Genomic DNA, 6,938 nt, shown 5'->3' on the forward strand with positions numbered 1-6,938 from the left:
ACAAGTACATGAAACACCGTTTGGATTCAAGATTTAAAGGACTGCCAACCTCCAATATTCATTAGCCTACTTTGAACGTCTGTTCTTTTAGATAATATTACATATATGAGCCCATGTAGACTATTTGAACATTTAACTGATACATTTTCTGTGTATCGTTTTTTGGCTAGCGTTACTCTGTCCGTGACCTGTAGGTATACACATTTAACGCGCAAAACGAGACTACCGCCATTTCGATTACAGCCGGAACTAAATTCTGAGCCTTGAAATCACAGCGTTCACCAGAGCAGGGACAACGGGTCTTGGTCCCTCAACCGAAAACGTCTCATTTGTTTTGTGGACAGTTGTTTGTGAAATCGTTTAGTCATCAAATCCGGATTTGCATCATCTTCATCCATTAGCCTGTGTAGGCTTCAATTAAAGCCTAAAGACATATCATCTGTTGGCTACGGTTATAATGGCTATTTCATGCATGCGAAATTGACTTTGTATACATCACTTATAAATTGTGACTTGTGTTACAAATAAATATTAAGAGATATGTGACCTGATATCAAAATAAATATACCATCTATATACCTGTATTATGTAGCTTATACATCTTCCCAAATAAAATATACAGTTAATTAAAAATGTTCCAAACATTTGTCCTTTCATTACATATCAGAGTTTTTGGTGGAGACCAAACTTTCCATTCTACTTTAATGCTTTGACATGCAGATGTCGGCTTAAATGAGTTGAAAATGAAGTTGCCTACACTGTAAACGGCCTCCAACCACCTGTAACAAAAGGTACAGTATGTTACCTTCCAAATAAACTTTGATTTTCTCAGTAAAACAAAAGTATTGTCTTTATCATATACCACCACAGACACATTGCAAGCAAATTTAGTAAATGCCATCTATTCAATCTGTTATCTTAGAAAAAGTTTCTCATTTCAGTTTATCCATGATTAGAATTTAAGTGATGAATGGTTGGTCTTACCGTTCCATGAGGCAAAATGCAATCATTAATTCAAAGCATAGGCTATACAATTCAACAGTCGGTTAAAGGTAGGCTCAATTATTTTCACTATTCAGACGCTGTTGAGGTTCATGCAGTTGGGACACCAGACTACAGGCTTCTGGCACCAGAAACAGTACTACTGCATCGGATATTAAAGCCTAATCGTCACCAATCCAATAGTTTGACACATGACAGCATGGGTAATATGTTTCATGTTCAATTATCACCCTTTGTCTTTCTCTCTCTCTCTCTCTTTAAAATATCTGAAATGAATAGAATTATGCCCCGAGAGCCTTGTCTCGCTCTACCGGGAGAGAAAAGCCTTGTATGATAGGCGAGACCCACCGAGAGTGTTCGAAACTCTCTCATCTCTATTCTGACGAGTTGAATCTGTTTGACATCAACCACAGAGCAAAGCGCAAATATAGTCCCAGGTTGGCTACAAAAAAGATTAGCCTACAACAAAAATCATGATATATATATATATATATATATATATATATATATATAAATAATATATTTATTTGTATAGGCCTATGTTAATGAGTTGACACATTTAAATAAACGTGTATTGTATGTACTTGTGTTGTTGCTATAGTTGCGGGTCTTGGTGCATAGGCCTAAACCCACGATGAACACCTGTCTTCACTAATTGCCGTGCACCCCCTCCCTCGCTCTCTTCAGAACCCCTCTGTTCCAGTGTCCATTCTACTTTAAAACATGTAACACATTGGAAGAATTGCAGAGACAATCAATGATATGCCAATCAAGCACCATGAAAGTTTTTAATTGAAGAATAAGCCTATATGACAATTATTAACTTGATATTTGTTTAAGAAAATATGTTCCTTTTTAGTAAAGACAATTAAGATGTATGGAAATTAATATACAGTTGTAATACAATTAGCAAATATGTAGCCTAAAACCAATGTCATGACCTACAATGCACGCTGGAACAAATGTCTATAGTAATTTATAAACACCTTTACAGATACTATACTAATAACAATAATGAAAGCCCTGTAAATCCCAAGATGGCAATTAATTATCGTTAACATTTTAACAATGTTATGTTTTAAAAACAGTTACAAACTTCAAGCATGGCAGGGGACCAGTATCGGAGAATGCAACCGAAATAGCTATATTTTTTATATATACATTTATATATACATCTATCTGACTCAAATAGCTCGAGGCTAACCCCTGGCGTAGCCTATAACGCAGCACAACCTATAACCCAACACAACTTGTATGCAAAAAAAAAATGATTTTAAAGATTTGATGGTGTAAAGCCTGTTGAATATGAACACTGCATGGCTTGCTACCCTAAGAGCGACCCGATGGATTGCAGTAATCTGGATTGACTGAAAGAATCCATGTCCACTGGGAGTTGAATCAGACGCACAAACACTATATAAACTAACATTTGTCTGCTAGATTAAGTTTAAATAGGCTAACTAACGATTCATTATAGAGTCTGTATCGTTACCTGTAACTATTTTGTATGTGCAGCCTATAACCTTTTGGTAGCCTAACCATTGTGAACTTGGTCAAACAGTATAATTAGTTATGGGAAATACAATTGTACGAAATAGTTATACAGGTGGTGTGTGAAGATTGAAGATGAACGCTTTCTCACAGCTTTAAGTAGGATTCAGCAGATGTGTGAAATGGGCCTTATGGGGGGGGGGGGGGGAATGGAACAGACTTCATAATGCTGTTTAGATGACTGGAAAGAGACTGAAGCATTCAATTCAACTTTATCCCCACAGGGGAAAGTAAGAAAGGAAAGTCAGTTGACGAGATCATATCAACCCAACACCCTCCACTTAAAATACAGTATACAACAGATATCATTCTGGGATTGAAACAATTATGGTCCCATGGGAAACCGTAGACATTCGTAGTTGTGTCAACAATGCTTGTCAGACTGGTAAAAATATTGGATGTTCAATTTAAGACATTATTTGCAGTGAAAACGGAAAGGGAAAAACTATGATTGGCAATGGGTAAGTGGTGATACAATTTTACATTTTGAAAACTTGTGATGCATTTTGAGTAGTTGTATAGTTCATCACGTGTGATGGCTAGGGAAGAGGGATTGCGCTTGTGGAAGGGTGTATATGATTAGAACCAAAACACGTTTTGTGCATGTGTGTGTGGTTTATACTCCCTCACACAGAGCTGTTGCGGAAATCAGCCGTCTCTTGTCTTGCTGCTGAGTGGAAGATCTGATTGTCAGGTCCATTCAACGCATTGACAGATTACAACATCTGAAACGAATAATGAGTAATTTCAATAATTAGCATCTTTCTACCTGGCAAAACTGTTATTATGTCATCCCAATCACTTACAATGTGGATGTTTTTTACTTTATAATTGTGTAGGCCTACAACAGACAGACAATCACATGCAGTTGTTCCCAGTTACAATTAGCAACAGCCACAATTAGGCCTACTGCGCAGTCATAACAACGGTTTAGGCATTCAATTAACTCGAATTAACTAAAAGCCTTTTCAATAGGGAAAATTCAATGGCTATTCAATGTGAATTTGAGCGAGGTAGTCCACGTTTTTGCATTATACTAGGCCTAATGGGCAGATGGAACAAGGCTAACTAATTTAGCGAAGTTAATGTGTTTCTGTAGAACTGTGGTTATAGCCTATAGGCCTGCGGTTGGGAAATAAATAACAATATGAACTTTAAATGAAGCCATCCAGTAAAGTATTTCTACTTTTCAATATTGAAGTCTCTTTTTTTTTATAGACTCTTGCAACTTTCAGTTGGAACTCTTAGTTGACAAAAGTATATATTACCATCAAAGGTCTTGTCCGGGAGTTGTGCAAAATGTGTGGCGTAATCAAATAGATGGATTTTTGTTACAGAAATTAGGCTGTGCAGGTAGACTATAGATCTAAGCAAGTAAACCTATAGGCCAAATCCTTTCTAGTGAACAGCTAAATGTAACCTAGGCTACACTCTTCGAAACAAAACAAGTGCTATCTGCAACCGAAAGGGTTCATCGACTGTCCCAATAGAAGAACCCCTTGAAGAACACTTTTTGGTTCCAGGTAGAACCCTTTTGGGTTCCATGTAGAACCCTTTCCACAGATGGTTCTACATGGAACCCAAAAGAGTTCTACCTGGACCAAAAAGCGTTCTCCTATGGGGACAGCCAAAGAACCCTTTGGAACCCCATTTTTCTAAGAGTGTAGAGGCCTACCATGAGTGGTCACTTCTGTTTTATCATTGACGTTTTAGCTATGCTATTATCCTATTAGTAGGATATGTGCATTACACACCGACTTGGTCTGTAATTGGCCTATCAAACATTCCCTAAACTGTAAGCATCCTCTCTATTTTTTTGTTTTCTTGGAATGCCCATACTATGGAAGCCCGTTTCTGACACCAAAAAAAAGAAAATCTCATTACGTGTTATGAGATACTTAAGTCATAATTATGAGATGGTAAGTTATTACGAGATATGTAAGTCATAATTATGAGATAGTGTCTCATTATTCCGACTTTCTATCTCATAATTATGACTTTCATATCTCATAATAATTACTTACCATCTCATAATAACAGCTTACTATCTCATAAGTATGACTCATTGTTCTGACTTACTATCTCATAGCTCGTTGGGTTTTTTTGGCAGGAACAAGCTTCCATACATTCCAGATTTGTAGAAGGGAATTTCATGATTTTCCTCTCAAAATAATGGCAAAATAGCCTACCGTGGTTTACTGAACTCATTGCATCTTGACTTTTCTTGGCTTCGAGTAGTTTCGTTTATAATTTTAAATAAGTTTAAACTAGTTTGGAAAAATGTCTATAGTGTTCCATTGTTTATTTTATTATTAGAATAAAAAGCACACTGTTAAACTTAATAAATAAATACAAATCTAGTTGTTTCAACTAATTATTATTCAGTAGCTGGTTTTACAGACTTTTTTTAACTCACCTTTTCAGTCCAAGTGTTAGATGAAAAAAAAAAAATGTTGGCCCAAATTCATCTTCAATTTGAGAGAACGTAGGCAGAAATTCAGTCAACTTAAAATTGTGTTTGCTCAACTTGTCTCATGTATTCATTGAGCTGTAAATTGTTATTTGAGCATCTTACCTAAGCAAATGTATGGAACTACACACAGTGCTTTTAACATACAATGTTTCCAACTTACATATTTGACATGTATGATTACGTTGTACAGTAACTATTATTTAACACATCCTTTCCTGGGATTTGAACTCACAACCTCTTAGTTCTTGCCATTCCGATCTTCCTGCGCTGCCACCAGGACCATGTCAATTATCAGGTAATCTGACTATTCTCTCATCATTGATTTGATTTACTTATTTCAGCAATTTGGTTTTTTTTCTGTATAACACAGACATTGTGGCATAGCAGGAAGATTGGAGTGAAGCAAGAGGTTGTGAGTTCAAATCCAGGTAAGAACATGTTGAATATTCATTACTGTATAAATGAACATGCATAATGTAATCACGTTAACTTGTGTCAAATATGTAAATTGAAAACATTGTATGTTAAAGCACTGTGTTTGTGTAACTAGTTCCACAGCCTTTTTTAGGTAAAATGCCCAAATAATAATTTCTAGTTGAATGAACATGTGATACAACTTGTTCCCTGTGGCTCAGTTGGTAGAGCATGGTGTTTGCAACGCCAGCCTGGTGTGTGCAACGCCAGGGTTGTGGGTTCGATTCCCACGGGGGCCAGTACAAAAAAGAAAAAAAGAAAACAAATGCATGACATGAAATGAATGCATTCACTACTGTAAGTCGCTCTGGATAAGAGCGTCTGCTAAATGACTAAAATGTAAATGTAAATTTCAGAAAACACATTTTAAGTTGATTTAATTTTTGCCTACATTTTCTAAAGTTGGGCCAAATATATATATTTTTTAGGTTCAGTTAACAATTGGACCGAAGAGTTGAGTGAACTAAAAAGGCTGTGGAACCAGTTACTTAATAATAATAATAGTTTTTTATTTTTTATTTTTTTTAACAGTGAAGGGTTCTTCGGCGGTATACACTTCTTAGAACGTACACTGACTGATCTGTCTGTTTACCAATCAAAGACGAGCAAACCGGATATTACGTTGCTGGTGACAGCCTCTAAAGTGCACCCTGCCACAACATTATTGTCCATATGACTGTCACACCGTGGACAAGACAAAGCAAAACTATCGCCACCAAGATGATCTGAACAATCATACAAGACTTATAGGCTACACACAGATAATGGCTCGGTCAAGCCTCACTTGGTTCACCGTCCGTATGTGACCCTTTCCCCTGTTTGAACGCCCCTCCTCAACATGCTCTACACATACATTATTGCGCTCTCCAAAGGAAGAAGACCCCGAGCAGACCACCAACAACACAACATCCGTGACCACGCCAAGACAGCCCCACCGAAACCAACAACTCAAACGGTGGTAAACTAACTGATTTCAAGGCCATGCTCTGGGGTGCATGGTTTATAGGAGAAAAAAAAGTTTCCTTTCTTGGATGCAGAGAGTGAACTGACTGAGCTGTACAAAAGGCTGAGACTGTTCTTCTGCTGGTTACGCGCTCGTCTTTCATTTTATTTATATGTGGGTGAGCAAGTGTAGCACCTCCCAGCTTCTTTGGTCATAGATCTGCTCTCCCCTTGTAGACTATACACTGTACGTACAACATGCATGTTCGATTTAGCGCGGTCCTATAGCTGAGGAGGGACCCTAGGCTTGTCCAAAGGGCCCCCTCATTCTCACCACCGTCCACAATCTCTCTCCTGTACTTCGGATCGCAAGATAGTGCTGAAACATGCCGAGACACTTGCAGTGCAGCTCGGTTCCATCCCAGGTCGGCGTGACGGGTGCTGTTTTGTAACTGGATCTACTCTGGGGCATGGTCTGCCTCGCCACAGCTGAAGA

The sequence above is a fragment of the Salmo trutta genome, chromosome 8, assembly GCF_901001165.1.
Source record: "Salmo trutta chromosome 8, fSalTru1.1, whole genome shotgun sequence".
NCBI classification, from domain to species: domain Eukaryota; kingdom Metazoa; phylum Chordata; class Actinopteri; order Salmoniformes; family Salmonidae; genus Salmo; species Salmo trutta.